Genomic DNA, 25,544 nt, shown 5'->3' on the forward strand with positions numbered 1-25,544 from the left:
TCCCCCACTATGAGACAGGTTTTACTTAGATGTCTGTAGACTAGTTTTTTCTTTCTATAAATATTTATGGAATTCCTGCATGTGCCAGGAACTTTGTCAGTAGGAGGAGACATATTGACACATAAAATAAGAGTAGTATCCTCAAGTAGCTCAGAAAACATCTGTCTCCGTTTCCATGTCCACTCTCTATTAGTCATTACCAATCTCTATTTCCTTTCCTTTTCTTTCTTCACCATATTAACTCTCTTTAAAAAAAATATAGTCCTTCAGCAAACACTGACTGCATATTCACTGAATGTAAGAGAATATATTAGATGATAGCATCTAGTTGCTCATGGTACATTCAGAGTGAGTGAAGTGAAGTCGCTCAGTCGTGTCCGACTCTTTGTGACCCCATGGACTGTAGCCTACCAGGATCCTCAGTCCATGAGATTTTCCAGGCAAGAATACTGGAGTGGGTTGCCATTTCCTTCTCCAGGGGATCTTCCCAACCCAGGGATCGAACCCCAGTCTCTTGCATTGTAGGAAGACGCTTTACCATCTGAGCTACACAGACACATAAACCTACAATGACAGAACAATGTGGAAGCAGAAAAAAGAAAATAAAGGGTGTTTTAGTTTATGATCCTATCCAGCCTAGAGCATTAGGAAAACCTTCTCTGAGAAGTTGACAACTGATTTAAATAATAAAAGATCAATTTAAGTCAGTCAGCTAAGCAATAGTAGAACTGGGAGAGCTGGTTCAAAATTCTAGATAAAGGTAAAAGCAAGAAAAAAGGCAAAGTGAAGAGAAGAGCAGGAATTGTGTATGGAAAAAAAGTCTCGGTTTCTGGCTGCAATCCAAAGGCTGGCAATAGAGCCCTATCCAGACCACTTGTGGTCTGAAGTGAGAGTTAGACCTTTTTAGGGAGACTGAGGGGGGATATTTGGAAGGCCGGTAGTCCATGTCAACATCAGCAATGACTGTGCAGTCTTAAGCTCAGCACTCTTGACAGATCAAACATTTTTTAGAGGTAAATTCACCACATCTGTATACATACGCTATGGGAAGTAGCCTTGAATATGCAGACCGTCTCACTGATTTCTGCTGAGTAATAGCATTGATCCCTTCCTTGTATTTTTCAAAAGAACTTTATTTATCCGTTTGCTTTATGTCTGGCTGCTCTGGGTCTTCGTTCTTGTGCAGGCTTTAGTCTAGATGCGGTGAGGGGTGGCTCCTCTCCACTTGTGGTGTGAGGGCTTCTCACTGCAATGGCTCCTCTTGTTATGCAGCATGGGCTCTAGGGCGCCTAGACTCATAGTTGTGGCCCCCAGGCTCTAGAGCACAGGCTCAACAGTAGTGGTGCAAGGGCTTAGTTGTTCTTTGGCATGTGGTATGCTCCCAGCCCAGGGATCAAACCCAGGTCTCCTGTGTTGGTAGGTAGATTCTTTACCACCGCGCTACCAGGGAAGCTCCCTCCCTATAGTCTTCCAAAGTTGAAATATCCTAATATTTAAGAGGAAACTTAACAAAAGTAGAACTTGAGGGAATCATTTTAAAACATAACATAAAATAATTATATTTCATACGTGTTTGTGCTTAGTCACTCACTAATGTCTAACTCTTTACAAGCCCATGGACTATAGCCTGGCAGGAACCTCTGTCCATGGGGATTCTCCAGGCTAGAATACTAAAATGGGTTGCCATGCCCTCCTTTAGGAGATCTTCCCAACCCAGGGATCAAACAAAGGTCACCCTCTTTGCAGGCAGATTCTTTACAGTCTGAGCCACTGTATTAGTGGATAGAAGAGAGGGAACACTGTAACAGAAAAGGGGCATGTGAATTTAACAGGTAGTTTAAGAAACAATAGATATATGTAGCTAGTAAGCATATTAAAAATCTGAAGTTTATTAACAAACACAAAGGATGAAAACTATAACTAGATGCCATTTTTTCAATATGAATCTATGCTAATATTTATTAAATATGTAATCTATAAGAGTGTGCTATGCAAACTCTACATATATTAATACAATTAATAAAACCATCTTATTTGGGTGGGTATTATTATTATAATAATTTTTATAAATGATAAAATTGAGACAAACAAAGGCTATGCATTTGTCCCTGACAGTAAATTCTGAATCAAACTGACAAATATCTAATACACAGCAGAACACAGTGCTGGAAATGCTATAGCAGAATGGCATGCTTGCAGATACCACAAGGTTAACTTGGTACAAATTTCCTAGAGAGCAACTTCTCAGCAAATTAAATCCATTAAATCTTTAAAATGTTCCACCTCTACAAATTTTTACTGAAGGAAAAAAGTCAGAGATCAGTGATGTTCAAGGAAGTTCACAGGAATGTTACAAAGAGAGCACAATTTTATAAAAGGTGTTTGGTTACAAACAATATGGTACAGCCAGAAAGTGAAATGCTATTTTAAATCCTAATTTAAAATAACTGTCATAAGGATATAATAAGTGGGGAAATGGCCATGATATAATGATATAAAAACAGTATTCCAGGGAGGTGGTTCAAAATGGTCACACTGGGAGATTCTGAGCTCATATCCTCTCACTGACACTACAAATCTACAGTTACATGTGGAACAATTCCCTCTGGGAAGGACCTGAAAACTAGTTGAACATCTCCTCCACAATGAAGAATAAAGGGACCACATCAATATGCGTAGGAGAGGCAGAGACATGGTCTTGCCAAAAATTCCATCCCTGGTGAGGCCCCACCACTGAGAGGGATTTAAAGGATATAAAGTGGGTTCCCTTTTCTCCACACCCTCTCCAGCATTTATTGCTTGTAGACTTTTGGATAGCAGCCATCCTGACTGGCGTGTAATGGTACTTCATTGTGTTTTTGATTTGCATTTCTCTGATAATGAGTGATGTTGAGCATCTTTTCATGTGCTTGTTAGCCATCTGTATGTCTTCTTTGGAGAAATGTCTGTTTAGTTCTTTGGCCCATTTTTTGATTGGGTCATTTATTTTTCTGGAATTGAGCTGCAGGAGTTGCTTGTATATTTTTGAGATTAATCCTTTGTCTGTTTCTTCATTTGCTATTATTTTCTCCCAATCTGAGGGTTGTCTTTTCACCTTACTTATAGGGAACCCTCTTACACTGTTGGTGGGAATGCAAACTAGTACAGCTGCTATGGAGAACAGTGTGGAGATTTCTTAAAAAACTGGAAATAGAACTGCCATATGACCCAGCAATCCCACTTCTGGGCATACACACTGAGGAAACCAGATCTGAAAGAGACACGTGCACCCCAATGTTCATCGCAGCACTGTTTGTAATAGCCAGGACATGGAAGCAACCTAGATGCCCATCAGCAGATGAATGGATAAGGAAGCTGTGGTACATATACACCATGGAATATTACTCAGCCGTTAAAAAGAATTCATTTGAACCAGTTCTAATGAGATGGATGAAACTGGAGCCCATTATACAGAGTGAAGTAAGCCAGAAAGATAAAGAACATTACAGCATACTAACACACATATATGGAATTTAGAAAGATGGTAACGACAACCCTTTATGCAAAACAGAAAAAGAGACACAGAAGTACAGAACAGACTTTTGAACTCTGTGGGAGAATGTGAGGGTGGGATGTTGCAAAAGAACAGCATGTATATTATCTATGGTGAAACAGGTCACCAGCCCAGGTGGGATGCATGAGACAAGTGCTCGGGCCTGGTGCACTGGGAAGACCCAGAGGAATCCGGTGGAGAGGGAGGTGCGAGGGGGGATTGGGATGCGGAATACGTGTAAATCTATTGCTGATTCATGTCAATGTATGACAAAACCCACTGAAAAAATAAATTAATTAATTAATTAAAAAAAAAAAAGAAAGGATATGAAGCTTCTTCAGGAGAAGGGGGGTTTTCCTCCATATTAGGCACTCCAACTCTTGATGAGCCCCTGCAACATCTGGGTTTGAAAATCAAAGGGGCTTGTGTCCAGGAGAACCAGGGAGCTCTAGTGTATGGAGAGTCTGCTCTTAAAGAGGTCACACAGACTCACTTGCCCCAGGAACCACTGCAAAAGCAGCAGTCTGAATAGCACCTAGAACATGTGTGAAAGAGGTTCATTCATTCGTCACAGAGCAACTGTTGGAGGAGCATGAATTTGTTGGGATCCTTTCCATAGACAGAAGCACTGGCAGGTACCATTTTTGCATTCTCCATCTACCTTGCGAGTATTGCACTAGTGAGTACCATTTTTGCAATTTCTATTGCTAGTGGACACATCCATCCCCTATTTCTATTGCTAGTGGACACATCCATCCCCTATTTCACTCCTGCCGTCCCACCAAAGTCAGCTGGGCATGCACAGCTCACACAGCAGACACCACTAGGGCACCTGGCTCTATGGGTCTGAAACTTTTTAAGAAACAATGTTGTATTTATATAACATTATATACATATATATTTATTTAACATCTTATATATAGTGTTATATAAATACAACATTGCCCCATATATATATATGGCTTCCCTGGTGGCTCAGTGGTAAAGAAACTGCCTGTAATGTATAAGGCCCAGGTTTGATCCCTGGATCAGGAAGATCCCCTTGGGAAGGGAAAGGTTACCCACTCCAGTATTCCTCTCTGGAAAATTCCATAGACAGTGGAGCCTGGCAGGCTACAATCCATGGGGTCGCAAAGAGTTGGATATAACTGAGTGACCAACACTTTCACTTTTACTTTTCATATAGATAGACAGATAAATAGAAGGAAATGCTTACAAACGCAGTTTATGAAGTCAGCATAACTCTCATATGTAAACTATACAAGGACAACACAAAAAAGAAAATTAAAGGTCAATATTTCTGATGAACATAGATGCAAAAATCTCTCAACAAAATATTAGCAAATCAAGTGCAACAGTGTATTAAAAGAATCATATACCTTGGTCAAGTGTGATACACTATAGGAGATCAAGAATGGTTTAGTGGATTAGAATCAATGTGATGCACCAAATTAGCAAAATAAAATCTAGAAATCATATGATCATCTCAATAGACACATGAAAAATCATTTGGAGGAATTTAGGAAAAAATTTCCATTTACAACAACACTGAAAATAATATTTAGGAATAAATTTAGGCAAGGGGGTGAATGGATTGTACACTGAAAACTATAAAAGTTTGGTACAACAAATTGAGGAGGACAGAAATAAATGGGAGGATTTTTTGTGTTCATGGATAGAAAAATTAATATTATTAAAATTCCCTACTCCAAAGCATTCCATAAATTCAATGCAGTCCCTATAAAAAATTTAAGTGTTTTTCACAAAAATACAAAAAAAAATTCTGAAATTTGTGTGGAATCACAAAATAACACAGTCAAAAAAATATTGAAAAAGAAAAAGCTGGAGATATCGTGCTTCTTGATTTCAAATTATATTACAAACTATCATGACACTATCATAAAAGATACAGAAATCAGTGGAACCGAATAGAGATCCCAGAAATAAACCCATGCATATACAGTCAATTAATTTACAACAAAGGAGGCAAAAATAAAGAAAAGAGAAAGGACACTCTCTTCAATAAATGATGTTGGGAAAACTGGACAGAGTATGTGGAAGACTGATTCTGGGTCACTATCTTACACCAAATAAAAAATTAACTCAAAATGGATTAAAGACTTGCATGTAAGACCAGAAACATAAAACTTCTAGAAGAAACCATAGGTGGTAAGCTCCTTAACATCATTCTAAGTGATTTTATTTTTTTCCTCCAAAGGCAATAGAGCTTCCCTGGTGGCTTAGATAGTAAAGAATCTGCCTGCAATGAAGGAGACCAGGGTTCAATCCCTGGGTCGCGAAGATCCCCTGGAGTAGGAAATGGCAACCCACTCCAGTATGCTTGCCTGGAGAATTCTGTGAACAGAGGAGCCTGGTGGGCTACAGTCCATGGGATCACAAAGAGTTGGACATGACTGAGTGACTAACACACAACCAAAGGCAATAGCAATAAAAACAAAAATAAACCAATGGGACTATACACTAGAAACAAACAGACAAACAAAAAACCCTCTGCACAGCAAAGAAAAGTGTAGAAAGAAAGTGTTTGTTGCTTAGTCATGTCCGACTCTTTGCAACTCCATGGATAGTAGCCCACCAGGCTCCTCTGCCCATGGGATTTTCCAGCCAAGGATACTGGAGTGGGTTGCCATTTCCTTCTCCAGGGTATCTTCCTGGCTTGGATCGAACCTAGGTCTCCCACATTGTAGGCAGATTCTTTACCATCTGAGCCACCAGGGAAGGAAAGGAAACCATCAACAAAATCAAAAGGCAGCTAGGGAATAGAAGATATTTGAAAATTATATATTTGATAAGGGATTAATATCTAAAATATATAAAGAACTCACACAACTTAATGGCAAGATAGTCCGATTCAAAAATGGGCTGTGTATCTGAATAGACATTTTTCCAAAATATAAAGATGTCCAACAGGCACATGGAAAGATGCTCAACATCACTACTCATCAGGGAAAAGCATGATAAGGACATATTATCTCATCACACTTGTCAGAAAGGACACTATCAAAAGAACAAGAAATAATGTGTTGGTGAGGATGTAGTGAAAAGGAAACGTTCACGCAATGTTGGTGAGAATTGAGAACAGTACAGAGCTTCTTCCAAAAATTAAAAGTAGCACTACCATATGATCCAGCAATTCTACGTCTCATTATTCACCCAAAGAAAATGAAAACTGAAAAAATAAATGCATTCATATGTTCACTGAAGCATTATTTATGACAGCCAAGAAATGCAAAAATCTAATTGTCCAGAGACAGATGAATGGATAAAGAAGACGTGGTATACACATATACAGTGTAATTATATTCAGTCATAAAACAAAATGAAACTTTGTCATTTTCAACAACATGGATGGACCTTGAGTGGATTACGCTAAGCAAAATAATTCAGAGAAAGACTAATACCACATGATCTCACTTATTTGTGGAATATGAAAACACAACAAAAAAAACCAAAACAAAACAGATTTATAGATACAGAGAACAAATGGTTGGTTGCCAGAGGAGAAGGAGTATGGGGGTAGGTGAAATGTGGCAAAGGGATCAAGTGGTACAAACTTCCAGGTATAAATAGCCATGGGGATGTATTATACAGCATGGGAATTATAGTAAATAATATTAGGCCAATTTTAAAGTTGCAAAGAAAGAAAATGTTGAAAATTCTTGTAAGTAAAAAATTATAACTCTGGTGACACATGATAAATAGATTAATTATGGTGATCATTTCAGAATACAGGCAAATGTCAAGTCATCATGATGTACACCTGAAACTGATACAATGCTCTATGTCAATCATACCAACAAAGAAAAAAAGTAAATACTAGAAAGTAAAATACATTTAACCATGCTGAATCATTTTATACACTAAAAAGAATTTTAAAAATAAATTGTTGTTTTGTAGTTGCTCACTTAAAAATAGTATTTTAAAACCTTTAAAAACTATGAATATGAATTCTGATTTTACAAACTGTGTAATTATACACATACATTAACACACATATGGACAAATATGGTAAAATATAACGGGAAATAAACCAAAAATAATTAACAGAGATGATCATTTAGTTGTTATAAGGTATATTTTAGTTTTCTCCTTTACTGCATAACTTTTGCAATTAGAATGTTAATTTTGTTACAAAAAAGGAGACTAATTTTTAATGTGTACATTTCATGTGTCTCAGATTTTGAGGCGTGTAGAATCAGGTTGAGTCAACACTGTCACAAAATGACAGCTGTTACCTAACATAGGGTCTCACTTAATGAGTAAATATCCTTCAGAGCAGATATGTAAAGAGGACCTTGATTAATGAATATGCTAACTGTTCTTCTCTACTACACACATTAACCTCTGTTTGGTTTTTAATTGGCACACATCCTTATGAGAAAATTTATCATTTCCAGTCAAATTCTAAAGTTATAATTTCAGAACTTTTCTAACAATATTCTCCTGCCATCAAGAACTGTCTGAGATAAAGTTGACATCTAGTCTCTTGTTACCACCTGCATCTTCCATTGTTTGCCATCAGGTTTCCTGGAAAGACCTCAGGCAGATCCTGTTTAGGGAATGGTTCTTTAAGATGAGAATAAAGACAACTAGCCAGCAGGTCTTTTTTTTTTTTTTTAAGCATTTTAATTTAGTTATTTTTAATTGGAGGATAATTGCTTTACAATATTGTGTTGGTTTCTGCCATACATCAACATGAATCAACCATCCCTATTCCCCAAAGTCCTTTAATTCTAACTGAACACCAGCAGTATTTTTAGTAATTCTTTCTTTAGCATACTTGGAAGATGATTTATTAAGCTGAACTGTCTTTAGACGTAATTATTGTGAATGTCTGTTTTATTTTATCATGGTGGTTCACATGGCTCTGATGTTCAGTTTGTATTTTTGGAATTGCTTTACTTAGAATTAAAATAGACGAACATTAAATGTGTGTAATTTTTAAAGAGAAAAAAAAAAAAAGGTATAGGTATACAAAATGGTATTTTATAAAGCCCATTCCCTCCTCCCCGCCCTGGTGATTCCAGTGTGAAGCTAAGGCCGCGAGCTTCAAGTTTTGATCTTCTTAAAGACTTTACTTTCTTGGGCTCCAAAAATCACTGTGGATGGTGACTGCAGCCATGAAATAAAAAGATGCTTGCTGCTTGGAAGAAAAGCTATGCCCATACTAGACAGCATATTAAAAAGCAGAGATATTACTTTTCTGACAAAGGTCCATCTAGTCAAAGCTATGGTTTTTCCAGTAGTCAGGTATGGATGTGAGAGTTGGACTATAAAGAAAGCTGAGCCCTGAAGAACTGATGCTTTTAACTGTGGTGTTGGAGAAGACTCATGAGAGTCCCTTGGACTGCAAGGAGACCAAATCAGTCAATCCTAAAGCAAATCAGTCCTGAATATTCATTGGAAGGAATGATGCTAAAGCTGAAGCTCCAATGCTTTGGCCACCTGATGCAAAGAACTGACTCCTTTGAAAAGACCCTGATGCTGGGAAAGATTGAAGGCAGGAGGAGACGGTGACGACAGAAGACGATGTGGTTGGATGGCACCACCGACTTGATGAACATGAGTTTGAGCAAGCTCTGGGAGTTGGTGATGGACAGGGAAGCCTGGCATGCTGCAGTCCATGGGGTTGCAAAGAGTCAGACACAACTGAGCAACTGAACTGAACTGAAAAGTAAGGACAATCTCAATATAGTCAGTCCTCCATTTTCTTGGGTTCTACATTGCTTGATTTGACTAAGGTGGGATTAAAAATATTCGAAAAAAATCTCAGAAAGTTTTAAAAAAAATTCAACACTTCAATTTGACACATGCTGGCAACTAGTTACATAGCATTTACATTGCATTTACAAGTATTTACATAGCATTTACATTGTATTAGGTATTATAAGTAATCTAGAGATTATTTAAAGCACATGGGACAATGTACTTAGGCTATATGCAAATACTACACCATTTTATATAGGGGCCTTGATGTGCAGATTTTGGTGTTCACCAGGGTCTGTAACCAACTCCCTGCAAATACCAGAGACTGCTGCATTTTCTTCTGAGAACTCTTTTCCATTCTATTCCATTAGGGTAAATCTGAGCCTCCTTAGCAGTATCAGGGACACCTATCAATGAAGTTAAAAGATGCCATTGCCATCAATCCAAATAAATTCATAAAAGTTAGCAAGAAAATGAACCATTTCCCACTCTAGGCTTTTCCTGCCACAGATATGGTAACATGCAGGAGATGTAAGGCGAAGAGCAACCATGAACTACTGATATTTCATTGTTTACCACAGTAGTATTAGGAGAGAGGACAGGCAAATACTATGCACAACACCTCCCTAAGCACACAGTTTTATTAAAGCTATGCTATTCCCCTCCCCTCTCCCAAACCCTTACCCAACAGATCTCACTCATGTCATCTATGCTCGGTCATCTAATTTTTTATATTATTTGTGCTTTTGTGTCCGACTCTTGGTGACCCTGTGGGCTATAGCCCACCAGGCTCCTCTGTCCATGGGGTTCTCCAGGCAAGAATACTGGAATGGGTTGCCACTTCCTCCTTCAGATCTAATCCCTAAACCATTTAAATTGTTCCAAGTGAAGTTCATAGGAATGTTGCTTCATACTTTCAGTTCAGTGCAGTTCAGTCCAGTCACTCAGTCGTGTCCGACTCTTTGCCACCCCATGAATCGCAGCTCTCCAGGCCTTCCTGTCCATCAAAAACTCCCAGAGTTTACTCAAACTCATGTCCATCGAGTCAGTGATGCCATCCAGCCATCTCAGCCTCTGTTCTCCCCTTCTCCTTCTGCCCCCAATCCCTCCTAGCAACAGGGCCTTTTCCAATGAATCAACTCTTCGCATGAGGTGGCCAAAGTATTGGAGTTTCAGCTTCAGCATCAGTCCTTCCAATGAAGACCCAGGACTGATCTCCTTTAGGATGGACTGGTTGGATCTCTTTGCAGTCCAAGGGACTCTCAAGAGTCTTCTCCAACACCACAGGTCAAAAGCATCCATTCTTCAGTGCTCAGTCTTCTTTATGGTCCAAATCTCACATCCATACATGACTACTGGAAAGACCACAACTTTGACTAGATGGAACTTTGTCAGAAAAGTGAAGTCACTGCTTTTTAATACACTGTCTAGGTTGGTCATACCTTTTCTTCCAAGGAGCAAGTGTCCTTTAATTTCATGGCTGCAGTCACCATCTACAGTGATTTTGGACCCCAAGAAAATAAAACTTTCACTGTTTGCATGGTTTTCCCATCTATTTGCCACGAAGTGATGGGACTGGATGCAATGATCTTCGTTTTTTGAATGTTGAGTTTTAAGCCAGCTTTTTCACTCTCCTCTTTCACTTTCATCAAGAGACTCTTTAGTTCTTCTTCACTTTCTGCCGTAAGAGTGGTGTCATCTGCATATCTGAGGTTATTGATATTTCTCCTGGCAATCTTGATTACAGTTTGTGTTTCATCCAGCCTGACATTTCACATGATGTATTCTGCATATAAGTTAAATAAGTAGGGTGACAATATACAGTCTTGATATACTCCTTTCCCAATCTGGAACCAGTCCATTGCTCCATGTCTGGTTCTAACTGTTGCTTGTTGACTTGCATACAGATTTCTCAGGAGGCAGGTGAGGTGATCTGGTATTTTCATCTATTTAAGAATTTTCCACTCTTTGTTGTGATTCACATAGTCAAAGGCTTTAGTATAGTCAAAGAAGCAGAAGTAGATGTTTTTATGGAATTCTCTTGCTTTTTCTATGATCCAATGGTTGTTGTCAATTTGATCTCTTGTTCCTTTAAGAGGCAATTTGAGAGGAACCAGTGATCAAATTAAGGACATGGAAACTCAGAATGTCTTCATATATATGTGTGTCCATGTAAGTATACCTTTGTTTGGGAAAAAAAAAGCCTTTTTGTTTATACATTTTTGGAGTTAATTCTTAACTTAGAAATCCTTTTCTTTTTCCTCCTAATAAGACCAACTGCCTGCCTAAGCAATATTGTCTCTTGTCTACTTCAGTTGGTCATTAGACTGAAAGAGGGCCTGAATATCTTGTGTGTGCGTGCTAAGTCACTTTAGTTGTATCCAGCTCTTTGCAACCCTATGGGCTGTAGCCCGCCAGACTCCTCTCTCCAGGGATTCACCAGGCAAGAATACTGGAGTGGATTGTCATGCCCTCCTCCAAGGAATCTTCCTGACCCAGGGAGCAAACCTGTGTCTCCTGGGGCTCCTGTATCACAGGCAGACACATTACTGCTGAGCGTTGGAGAAGCCCTGAATAGCTTGTAGACATTGGTAACTGTTGGCAATGGCTAGTGCTCTAAAATGTGTGAGTGATTGCTTCTGTAGGAACCCAGACCAGGTGTTGATGCTCAGCTAAATCTTCCCATTTTAAAAAAATGTATGATTTTCTAAACTCAGCAAATGTGTATCTGCTTAATATAGCAATTCTCAGGCATTTAAATGCTATGCAATTTCTCAAAAATGAAATGTCTTTGAACTGGAATAATATCCCTTCCATAACCTGAACTCATTCATTAGTTATTTCTCAACAATACTCTTAATTTTTTTCCTTCAAATTAAGCAAAGTTATTTTGAGAATCAAATGAAAGAAAAGTAATTATGACTATGCTTCTGTTTGTATTATTTGTGGAAAAGGATGTATTTTGAAATTAACCATTGGCAAATGTATCTGAAGCTTAAATTAACTTAAGGAAAGCCTAGTAAAATAAATTAGGCAAGCTTAAAAGAAATTATTGTATTATGTCTTTTCTACCACACTCCTCATTTTTTTGTTTTCACGGGGATCTAAGGCTAGGGGAGAATTCAGAATACATTAGCTGGAGCAGAAAGAAGAACAAACGTGAGGCAACATGGAATTTTGAAAAAAACAAAAGGAAGATGTGCTTCGGAAGGAATGGAAAGGAGGGGAAATACTGACTGTCACAATTTTCAGGATCTCACTTCCTGGTTATGCCCACTGGAATTTTGGGTGTTGCAAATTTAAACACACTATTAGGATGACATGAGGTTTTGTGACTATGGAATAATCACACCATGAGAATCAGGTAAAGCTCAGTCCCATCCTAATTCAGAGAAAAGCTTTTATCCAGGTTGTATAAGTTCTAATAGTATAGCAATTCCCAAGTCCCTGCCAAGAAATCCAACACCTTCAAACTTCAGTCACTGGCCTCCTCCCTGGGGGTAATGGAGAAGGTGAAATGCCCCTTTTAGGAGAGGCAACTTGAGTCTTCCATCTTAATCTTCTTTCCTGGACAATCTTGCTGTGTACTTTAATATACAAAAGGGTTCATTATAAGAAGCCTCGACAAATTCCAAAATCTCTAAAATTTAAGTTTTATATGCCAGAAAGTGAAGCATAAATTATACTTTTTTTTTGGCACTAAGAGAGTTGTTTAAAGTGAGACATAATTGAGGCCAATATCTGCAGGAATGTTTATTTTAAAGATATTTTCATTATGATTGATTAACAAATACTAATATAGCATATAAGGCTTCCCAGGTGGAGTTGTGGTAAAGAATCTTCTTGCCAATGCAGGAGATGTAAGAGATATGGGTTCAATCCCTGTATCAGGAAGATCCCCTGGAGGAGGGCATGGCAACCCACTTCAGTATTCTTGCCTGGGAAATCCCAGGGACAGAGAAGCCCGGTGGCTACAGTCCATGGGGTCACAAAGGACACGACTGAGCATCTGAGAACACACATTCATATGCCATTTAAGTACCAAGTACTAGTCTAACTTTTACAAATACCCAAAAAAACCTCGTATTAATTCTACCTGATAGACAATACCATTACCAAACCAACTTTTTCAATGGAGAAATCTGAAGCAGAGATAGTCGTAAGTGACTTGTCCAGGGGTACACAGTTATTAGAGATGGAGTCAAGGTAAAATGGAAGGGCCCTGGGGACAGGGACTGGGCACTCTGCTATGTAACCTTTAACTTACAGATGAAAGGAAGGTTTTATGACCAATGCATGGGCATGAGAAGCCCTCCTGCCCCAGAGAGGTCTGGATTAGGCTGAGAGGAGGTCACAAATTTAACGTTTTCTGTTTAGTTTACAATTTAACATTCATAGTAGGTGAAAATCAGATACAAATCAGAAGATTAAGTGAAATAACTGAAAATGAAATTTTGGAAAAGAAATGAAAGTATTCACAACTATTCTTCGAATACATGTTCTTGGATCCTAAACTGTAGGCTTAGCTTTTAAAATCCCCATTTTATGCTAAGATTAAATAAGGACTTACTATATGCTAGTTCAGTTCAGTCACTCAGGCATGTCCAACTCTTTGTGACCCCATGGACTGCAGCACGTCAGGCTTTCCCATCCATCACCAATTCCCAGAGCTTGCTCAAACTCATATCCATTGAGTCGGTAATCCCATCCGACCATCTCATCCTCTGTCATCCCCTTCTCCTCCTGCTTCCAATCTTTCCCAGCATCAGGGTCTTTTCCAATGAGTCAGTTCTTCGCATCAGGTGGCCTAAGTATGGGGTTTCAGCTTCAGCATCTTCCAATGAATATTAGGGACTGATTTCCTTTAGAACTGACTAGTTGAATCTCCTTGCAGTCCATGGGACTCTCAAGAGTCTTCTCCAACACCACAGTTCAAAAGCATCAATTCTTTGGTGCTCAGCTTTTGTTATAGTCCAACTGACATATCCACACATGACTACTGGAAATGCCATAGCTTTCACTAGACAGAACTTTGACGGCAAAGTAATGTCTCTGCTTTTTACTATGCTGTCTAGGATGGTCATAGCTTTTCTTCCAAGGAGTGAGAATCTTTTAACTTCATGGCTGCAGTCACCATCATTAGTGATTTTGGAACCCAAGAAAATAAAATCTGTCACTGCTTTCATTGTTTTCCCATCTACTTGCCATGAAATGATGGGACTGGATGCCATGATCTTAGTTTTTTGAGTGTTGAGTTTTAAGCCAGCTTTTTCACTCTCCCCTGTCACTTTCATCAAGAGGCTCTTCAGTTTCTCTTTGCTTTCGCCATAAGGATGGTGTCATCTGCATACCTGAGGTTATTAATATTTCTCCTGGCAATCTTGATTCCAGCTTGTGCTTTATCCAGCCCGGCATTTCGCATGATGTGCTAGGTACTTGTCAGAGTTACTTAACTGTTATCTTATAAACTGCTCATAACAAATCTTACAAGGTAGGTGCTATTACTATTCCCATGAGGAAAGTAAAGAAGAGAAATGTTAATTAACTCTTAGCAAGTGCCTTAGAGATGCTTGTTTTAAGTGGGTGACTTGGACTAGAGGTACTGGCCATGTAGACAGAGGATGTGAGTGAATTTGAAATACACACTTTGGAGCTTGAACCCACTTAGTGCTTTTACCACTTTAAGGTGAGCATGTTAATGTAAAACAAGCCTAATTGGTTGCTATTTCTTGCAACAGGCTTTTTCTTTACTATTTAGAAATATGTTCTAACATCTGTAAAGGGGCTTTCAATTTACAAAGCACATTCTTCTCAACCACGATTATAAGCAATTACAACCCTTGTATTGAGTACTCACCATGTATTAGAGGTGGGGATTCTCTGGCTTGAAGATGTTAGGTCCTAAGAACTTCAGAGATGTGTATGTTCTGACTTGCTCTCTCAAATGCCTTCTTAAGAAAATAATGCTATTTTGTCTCCTATTTTACAGATGGGGACTCTCAGGCTTAAGAAGCCTGGTGGTTAATAGTAGCTTCTAGGCCTGAGTTTCGGAGAAGGCAATGGCTCCCCACTCCAGTACTCTTGCCTGGAAAATCCCATGGACGGAGGAGCCTGATAGGCTGCAGTCTATGGGGTCGCTAAGAGTCGGACATGACTGAACGATTTCACTTTAACTTTTTACTTTCCTGCATTGGAGAAGGAAATGGCAACCCACTCCAGCGTTCTTGCCTGGAGAAGCCCAGGGACGGGGAAGCCTGGTGGGCTGCCATCTATGGGGTTGCACAGAGTCAGACACGACTGAAGTGACTTAGCAGCAGCAGCAGCAGCAGGCCTGGGTTTGTTTCTAACACTACAATTGCCCCAGCCAAGGGTGGAATCTGGTCTGAAAAAGTTGAGAAAGTTCTTTAAAGACACAAGAACTCTTCCTTCAGTGCCCTTGAATTACCCAGATTGTCTGCATTTATAGTCAAAGCCTCATTCCTAAAGGGACTCACACTTTACTAAGTTGTATAAAATGCATTCACATACACTTTCACACTCATACATACATGTGTATTATCTCTATGGGAATATATAGGAATATGAAATGTTCTCATGTTAAACATATAAGCTAAAAATGAATATGAAATATATATTTGAACATGTACATATAAATGTATACATAGGGTCCCTAAGCATCTCTCATCAAAGGAATACTGTCTCCTAATGTGACTAGTGTCCCTAGCTATTACTCTATAACCAAGTCTGCAATTCACAGCACTATGCAAAACCCAAAGGAAACCTTAGGACTGTCTCCTTTTACAATTTATAAAAGTGGAAACCTATTCCCACATGCTGAGCCATAAGCCACAATAAAAAAGGAGGCACTAGCGAATATTAGGCTTCCCAGGAGTCACACTGGTAAAGAATCCACCTGCCAATGCAGGAGACGCAAGAGACACTGATTCGATCCCTGGGTTGGGAAGATTCCCTGGAGAAGGGAATGGCTACCCATTCCAGTATTCTTGCCTGGAAAATTGCATGGACAGAGGAGACTGGCGGGCTACAATCCATAGGGTCACGGAGAGTCTGATGTCAGACTGAGTGACTGAAAATAGCACACTGCAAGTTATCCTTCAAAAACATGGCAGATCTGTCAGCTATGAGCAGTCAAACATGTAAAAACTAGAGAAATAAACATATAGCCAAGCCACTCATATTTCTCTAGTGACTGAACAGAGAAATCTGTGCATGGAGATGGGCACTGATTTTCAACAATGAAAAGCAACCATGAGCTCTCTCCCCTTAACAGAATAAATTTTAAAAATCTATCACTAATCAGTCCAGACATTGCCTAGCTTGAAATGTTCTGCGTAGAGTGGCAAATATTTATATAAGCCATCACTGAAAAATCTGGGAGACTTGTCAGTCTAAATGGAGTGATTCATCTGTAAGATAAATAATCAATAATAAGGAACTTGAAATTCTACTCCTTATAATAATTCAAAAAATGAGAAAAGTAATTAATTCAGTTTTTAGTAAATGTTTATGGTTTGCATATAAAGTGTCAGGTTCAGTTCTAAGAATTAGGGAAAGATGAACCAGGCAGGTATTGATCTTGTGGTAGGGAGAATTTTAAGATGACCCCTAGTCCCTGACGACTCATGCACTTGTATAAATGTCCTCCTAATAGTAGGTGAGACCTGGAAATATGTGAAAATATCATTCCTGTCATTAGACTTAATAATCAGTTGACTTTTGAGTTAATCAAAAGGGAGATAATACTGGCTGGTCTGACCTAATTTTGTGAGTCCTTAAAAGAAGGCAAAGCTGTAGAGAGACTTTCTGCTAGCTAGAAGGAAGAAAGCAAATAGCTCCCATGTACCTAGGGAGAGGGCAGCCTCTGAGAGCTGAGGACCTCAGTACAATAGCAACAAGGAATTGATGTTCGTCAATATCTTCAACAAGTATGGAAGACAACCCTGAGCCTCAGCTTAGAGTGACCTACCCCCTGCCACCAGCACCTTGACTTGTAGGCTTCAGAGACTATGAAGAGAATATCCACCTAAGCCATGTCTGGACCCCTCACCCATGGGAACATCACAATAATAAATGTATGTTGGTTTAAACCACTAAGTTTAGAGCTATTTGTTACACAGCAATAGAAAACTAATACAGGTTTTTTGTAGGACAAATGATGAAATTCTTTAGCCTAGAAATATTTTCTCTTTCTTTTGTAATTCCCTAACCTTTCATGCCTGAGATTGTATTTCTCTGCCTCTATAAGTAAGGTGTTAGAAAGGTGAATAGAATAAGGTAAGCTAAAGAAAGGTGGGGGGGAATATATGAATTCATCAAAGCATATGCTAGACAAAAGGAAATGGAGTCAGTAACCTCATTTTCCCCAGGATGATGAGCCCTACTACCGTGGTGATCGATAACATTAGCTTCAAAGTCATCAACTGAAGAAATGCAAAACCATGGGGTAACAGACAAGACCATCAGAAACACCAGTACCCCCCCCCCCCAAAATGGGTTCCAAATAAATGAAATGACCATCTTTCAGGACAGTTACAGCAGAAACAGAACATAGCAGGTAGATACCCTGGGACAAAAGGGCAAAAAGGCAAAAGGAAGTTCAGGCTGAGGAATACATACTTCATCTTCCTCTGAAAAGTAGTTTGACATTGATGTATACGTTGTAACATAGGAAATTAATTGGCACCAAATATAAGAAACAATTTTTACTTCTTATTTTTATTTTACAAGAGGTTTTTTTTTTTTCACTCTTTGAAATAGCCCTTTTAACTTGGAACCTCACACAACGCAGACTTCTGCTGCTGCTGCATCTAGATTTTCATTAAAACACACATGCTGTATGCAGTATTTTGATCTTGGAAATGCTTGATATGTTAATGGTCTCACTTTCTATTTGTGAACTTGGCATCATTCTTATTTGGTGGGCGTGATGAATGAGAAAGTGTGGGTGGTGGGAGGACAGAATGCCCTTCACTGAACAAAGGCGAATGCTTCTAAACAGGCTATTATCTGTTCACTCAGCCATGGTCAGAGAACCTATATATATGAGAATTATAGTCGACTTCTGGAAGAGTAATCCTCTATTAAAAAACTCACTTGGCCCTTTTTTTTCCATTGGTTCTAAAAATTCACTTGAATCTCAAACTCCTTAGGAGGAGATCATGCACTCCTTTCTACTTAAAATCTCTATGACAGAAACCCACAACACCTAAATAAAAAGGGAACTGAAGCTCCACTGTGAAGATCATTCAAAAGCTAATCTCAGATCCCCAGGCTCTTGTAAAATAAAACCCTTTCTCAGGAGATATCTCCTATCTTCAGAATCTCTTTGAACATTGATTTTAAAAAACACCCAAAGACAACTGGTTCAGAAAAAAAAATATGAGCCACTGAAAAATAGTTCTGATATAAGTGCAATTAAAAACCATGCTTAGTATCTTTCATTGATAATCATTATAACCATGAAATATATATGTTCCTGCCTGTGATTATCAAGTCTTAATATTTTTTCTGAAAGTGCAACATTGGAAGAAACCTGTACTGAGAGATTTGAGAAGACACAAAATGCAAATGAACACATGAATGGATAAATATGCAAAAATAACATATTCCTTGCCTTCCAGGAACTCATAATCTATTGAGACAAAGACATAAATGAAGAATTCTGATACTCAGGTGTCCCTGGTTGGTGCTACAGAAACACTATTTGAAAAAGAGCACAACAGAAAAACAAATGGTTCCACCTGTGGAAACCAGAAAGATTTCTTGGAAGAGGTTAGAACTAAGTTTCTCTTTTTAAGGCAAGGTATTCATTACTCTAGAATTCAGAAAATGATTGTTAATACCTGCCTTTCATGTCAACCATGTGTCTTATCCTATGCTTTACTTTTTGGTGCTTTACTTTTTTAAAGTTTTTATTTTGGGATAATTGTTTGGCAGATTAACAAACAATTGTAAGAAAGAACATGGAGAACGTGTGTACCCTTCACTCAGTTATCATAATGGTAACATCTTGCATAACTGTAGTATAGTATCAGGCAAAAAATCGACACTGACCTTACTTCAGACCTTAATTCACCAGCTATACATGCACTCGTGTGTATGTGTATGTATTTAGTTCTGAGTAAATTTTTCCAGAGGTCGTGTATGGATGTGAGAGTTGGACTGTGAGGAAAGCTGAGCGCTGAAAAATTGATGCTTTTGAACTGTGGTGTTGGAGAAGACTCTTGAGAGTCCCTTGGACTGCAAGGAGATCCAACCAGTCCATCCTAAAGGAGATCAGTCCTGGGTCTTCATTGGAAGGACTGATGCTGAAGCTGAAACTCCAATACTTTGGTCACCTGATGGGAAGAGCTGACTCATTGGAAAAGACCCTGATGCTGGGAGGGATTGGGGGCAGGAGGAGAAGGGGACGACAGAGGATGAGATGGATGGATGGCATCACCGACTCGACGGACATGGGTTTGAGTAAACTCCGGGAGTTAGTGATGGACAGGGAGGCCTGGCATGCTGAGATACATGGGGTCGCAGAGTCGGACATGACTGAGCTACTGAACTGAACTGAACTTTAAAATTTATAACATGGGTAAATTTACGTGACCATCACCATCAAGATATAAAACATGCATTTCTTGGTGCATGTTCACATTAATATTTACAGATAATATTAATTGAGTTCTTACCATGTACCATCCTCAGCACTAGGTGTTTGCATTCATTGGTCATATAACTGTTTCATATGGAATAAATGGCAAAGGCATCCATTGTTTTTATAAATTGGCCTTTTCAGGTAACGTTACTCTGATAGTTCTGGGATAACCATTCTTGTCCACTGTTAGTCTTTGTGGCCTCTAGCAACTCCTAACTATAGGTTCAAGGTTGAACGCAAAACTCAGATTCGTTTGTCCTGACCATGTGATAGGCACACAACTTAACTGGACTTAATAAGACTTTCGTAGGTATTTATGAAAGTCTTTACTTTTTCACAGGACTTAACCTAAAATGTTGTAGATGTGGAGATACTGGCAGCCATCTCAATCCTTCATGGAAACTGACAATGATAGTAACATGGAGAGTGGGGCTGAAACCTTGAAAGAGTCAACATTCTAATGTCAACATTCTAATGGTGTTGTTCAAACTCCCGAAAGCAGAAAGGTCCTGGCGACAGGCTACCTTTCCTTTTTTAGTTAATTAAGCCATCTTCCTATTTTCCTTGAGCCAATCTAAATCAGGTTTTTCTGTCACTTGAAGTGAAAGCTATAAAGGTACTCCTGATATAAAGGTACTCTTATTACACACATATTTAAATGAGAAAACTGAGCTACAGAGATCTTAAAATAGTAAGAAAACAGGAATAAATGAAACAGTACTGAATGGAACCAAGGTTGAAATTAGACAGCATGAGTCCAGATGCTATACTCTAAGGGCTATGTTATTATGGTATGTCATTTGGTCCGGTCAACAAGGGATTAGCTTCCTCATCGTATAGATGAGGAAATAGATCTGAGATGTTTGGAAGATAATTGTAACCATTTGCTACATTAAAATAATATTTCAACACTTACTGACTTATCATTTTATTTACTCATGATTCTTTGCATCTGTATTTTGGACCCACACCGCAGGGAAAAAATCTTCATCTTTTCTCTCTTGAGGGTCTCTCATGTGGCTGCAGTTAGGTAGCAGGTAGTTTGAGTAGTGATTAGTATGGGAGGCATTAACCAGGATGGCCCATCTAGGATGCATAGGTCATTCAACCTTACAGGTAAGCAGAGTGACTGGTAGTAGAAGAGTCTCCAGCAGCAATAGAGGGGTGGCAAGCAAGTGCTTTGCAAGCATCTGCTTGTATCACATTTGCTATGTCTCATGGTCCAAAGCAAGTCGGGTGGCCAAGTCTTCTGCACCATATTATATTGGACCTCTGTCAAATACAAGGAGAATGGGTGACTAGGCAAAAGGAATAAGGACAGGAAGGTGTTTGATAAGATTGAATACAGTGAAAGATCAGGAAGGCAACGTTATGAGGAGAAAATGACGCTGAAGATTTCAGGAAGAAAGTGAGTCCAGTGGGTCTCACAGTAGCGGTTGAACAGGGAAAGAGGAGAGGAGGAAAGAGGGTGGGTAGTTAAGAGAGAAATTCCTTTGGTTACATAGTAAGGCTGCTTTCAGTTCCCGAAGTCATGCAGGGTGCAGTACAGAATGAATGAGAAGGACTGGCCCAAGAACAGCTTATAAAACACTCAGAAGACATGCTGTAGAAGGTTAGGAGCCTTCTACCTTTCAATCAGAGGAAACAATAGATTACTTGAGCAACGTGGCATCTCAAACTCTTTGAATTTTAACATGTTCTAATTAATTGCCTTTTCAGTTGCTCTGCTCTACTGCTATCATGAAGGACTTACATTTTTTGTTAATAGATTTTTTTAAATACCTTTCAAATGAAAAAAAATGAATACAAGTACTCTGAAATCATGAATATGTTTTAAAATCACAAGTTAAAGCCCTCTATGTCTACATTAAATATAAAATGTTATAGGTATTTCCTATTTTTGGTCATCTCTAGAATTACCACAAATGTAATTATGCAACTGCTAATAATTATAATCTTGGTTATTTAGCTGAGAGCCATATAAATTTTATAAGGCAATAAATCTTATTAAATGTTCCCTGGAGTATCAATTGATTCATTAACTTATAATAAATGCTTTTAAAATGCAAATTAAATAATAACTGGAAACACCTCAGTTAAATGCCACCAGGATATCTATCATATACTTCTAGTAGAAATCTGCATTTTCTCTTCCTTTTAAAGCAGTGTATTCATAAACAGTCAATAAGATGGTTACTATGGTGGGGGGATATTGTAGGGCTGTGAGGATGTGAAGAGGAGGGCTTGGTGAATTAAATTCTTACTTAAAATAATCAATCAAATCGTTTAAATCAGAATCTATTTTTAGGAATAATTCTTTGTACAGTCACTCCGAAAAGCTACTTGGCAATATATCAAAGGTGTCTTGTCCTTCTACTCATCCACTTCACTTCCAGGAAACTATTTAAGAAAATAATCAGAAAGCCACTCAAAGATATAGGGATAAAGACATTCATCTCAGTAATACTCTAAATGTGTGACAATGTCTAAATCAATTTGGTATTTTCATTTGATGAAACATTATTCAGAAATTTCCACTGGTATTTCTAAAAGATAGCTAATTACATGGGGCGAATGCATATAATGTGTAACTAATGGCTGTTGTTATTGATTTTTTCTGAAAAGATTTAAAATCATATTTCCAGCTTCATTCCAATTTTATATAAAAATATACTTCTATAGACAAACAGACCAAAGGAAGTTCAGTCAGTAATGTGAGGTTATAGCTGTACAATAGTTTAATTAATAATGATTTTTAATTCAGCTCCTTTTAGGACTTTTGTGAAAATTTTTAAATTTTAAAACAGCCTCAAAAATCTATTGGATTTCTAATTCAGATAAATAAACATGTTACTTAAAGAAAAGAGAAAGAAAGAGAGAATCAACCTTAATTGAGCATAATAATGGCTTCAGATTGTAATAAAGAATATTCCAGTTGATGACAGAAACTTACAATCATTGAAACTAAGAGAAGGTAACCCAATCTCATAATAAGAATGAAAGCTGACAAGTAAGAGAGTAACCATTGCCAAATTTAAAAATAAGTCCCCAAGTTTAGATTTTGACATATTTACTTATCAGGTGGATAGAAACTAGACTACAGCTTTTGAAATGTTTAGGGTTTATTGCCACTGGAATCACTATATAAAGTATGGAACTAATCTATTTAAGCATGACTTTCACTCTGATTTCAGTACTTTATTACTATCATTCATTTCAACCCTTTATTCCCATAGATTTTATGTGTTCTATAAGTATATTTTTTGTTCCAAAATTAATATAGTGTTTAGATTTCAAAAGGTACTTACACAAAAGTCCCTGTAAATTTGATTTTCCAAAGCATAAATAAATGTCAATAACTCCCATATGTCTAAAGAGGGAGCTATTGACTAAGAATGGCTGGAATATGTCAAATTGAATAAAGATATTTCTCAATTCACAAAGAAACCCTTGTACATATCACTAACTGAATCTGACACTATTGATACTTGATTAGAAAAAGTAAATTACTTTATGAATCAATTTCAGCACTATAACCTTGAAATATTGCTTTTTCATTGACATCACTTTCCTTGCAACAGCTGCTCATTCCTACTAGTACCAAATATCCTTCCATTTTTGACAAGTAGTGTTCTTTTAAGGGTTCTATATTGAGCATTATATTTTTAAGGGTTCTTTATTAAACATTATGTAATTACCACATCTCTGTCATAATCTTTACAATGTTCATAAGTGACTATGTTGTATGGTTAACCTTTGAAAGTGGGACCAGAAACTTGGCCTTGGGAAGAATTGTGATTGTTTTAATTAATCTGTTCAGTAACTCTGAATTGCAATGGATCATAATACTCTAAAGCAGAAACTTGGTACTAAAGACTCCTGGTTGTTTAGTAACAATTTCTGAAATACCAGTTATCCATAAGATTTGTATATACTTTTTGAAATAAAGATGGTCAACTTCAGGAACTAGTTATTCCAACCTAGTGACTCACAAGTAGCGGTAACATCTCTGACATATCCTTATCATGGAACATAATCAAGACAGTTTCTGCCACACACAATCCCAAATGCTAAAAAAGCATTCAGAGAGCAATGCCAAGCACAACACAGTATGTATTTCTAAAACTTGGTTCAAACATTGTCAATGAATTTGCATGTGATGCTCAATTGAAGACAACTAACTTATGAGTATGAATCAACTGACATCATTTTTTCATCAACAAAATTAAGTGTCTTGATGGATCTTTCCTGATAAATCATTAATACTTTAGTAATGAGGACATTGTCATAAAATGGTTATGATTGTGACATAAGATATGGATCATACCTGTGTCCCTCCAGTCTACTTTGGAAGATCTATAGGATGTGACCTGTCAGTTCAGTTCAGTCGCTCAGTCATGTCTGACTCTTTGCGACCCCATGGAATGCAGCATGTCAGGCCTCCCTGTCCATCACCAACTCCCAGAGTTTACCCAAATTCATGTCCATTGAGTTGGTGATGCCATCCAACCATCTCATCCTCTGTCATCCCCTTCTCCTCCTGCCGTCAATCTTTCCCAGCATGAGAGTCTTTTCAAATGAGTCAGTTCTTTGCATCAGGTGGCCAAAGTATTGCAGTTTCAGCTTCAGCATCATTCCTTCCAGTGAACACCCAGGACTGATTTCCTTAAGGAAGGACTGGTTGGATCTCCTTGTAGTTCAAGGGACTCTCAGGAGTCTTCTCCAACACCACAGTTCAAAAGCATCAGTTCTTCGGCACTCAGCTTACTTAACAGTTCAACTCTCACATCCATACACGACTACTGGAAATGCCATAGCTTTGACTAGATGGACCTTTGTTAGCAAAGAGATGTCTCTGCTTCTTAACATACTGTCTAGGTCGGTCAGAACTTTCCTTCCTAGGAGTAAGCGTCTTTTAATTTCATGGCTGCAGTCACCATCTGCAGTTGATTTTGAAGCCCCCCAAAATAAAGTCTGTCACTGTTTCCACTGCTTCCCCATCTATTTGCCATGAAGTGATGGGACCAGATGCCAAGATGTTAGTTTTCTGAATGTTGAGCTTTTTTTTTTTTTTTTGAATGTTGAGTTTTAAGCCAACTTTTTCACTCTCCTCTTTCACTTTCATCAAGAGGCTCTTTAGTTCTTCTTCACTTTTTGCCTAAGGGTGGTATCATCTGCATAGCTGAGACTATTGATATTTCTCCTGACAGTATTGATCCCAGCTTTTGCTTCATCCAGCCCAGCATTTCTCATGATGTGCTCTGTATGTAAGTTAAATAAGCAGGATGACAATACACAGCCTTGAAGTACTCCTTTCCTGATTTGGAACCAGTCTGTTGTTCCATGTCTGGTTCTAACTGTTTCTTCCTGAACAGCATACAGATTTCTCAAGAGGCAGGTCAGGTGGTCTAGTATTCCCATTTCTTGAAGAATTTTCCAGAGTTTGTTGTGATCCACACAGTCAAGGGCTTTGGCATAAGGTCCTGTGGTAAAATGTTCAATCTAAACCACTGCTTCTTTCAAGTTTGATTTTGACAAACCCTCAAAATCCTTTAAGGCAGCCTGTTAGGATTTTAAGTTGGTTCCATGCAGTTATTCAAATATTCTTTGAGAATAATT

Source organism: Dama dama, chromosome 24 (assembly GCF_033118175.1).
Source record: "Dama dama isolate Ldn47 chromosome 24, ASM3311817v1, whole genome shotgun sequence".
NCBI lineage: Eukaryota > Metazoa > Chordata > Mammalia > Artiodactyla > Cervidae > Dama > Dama dama.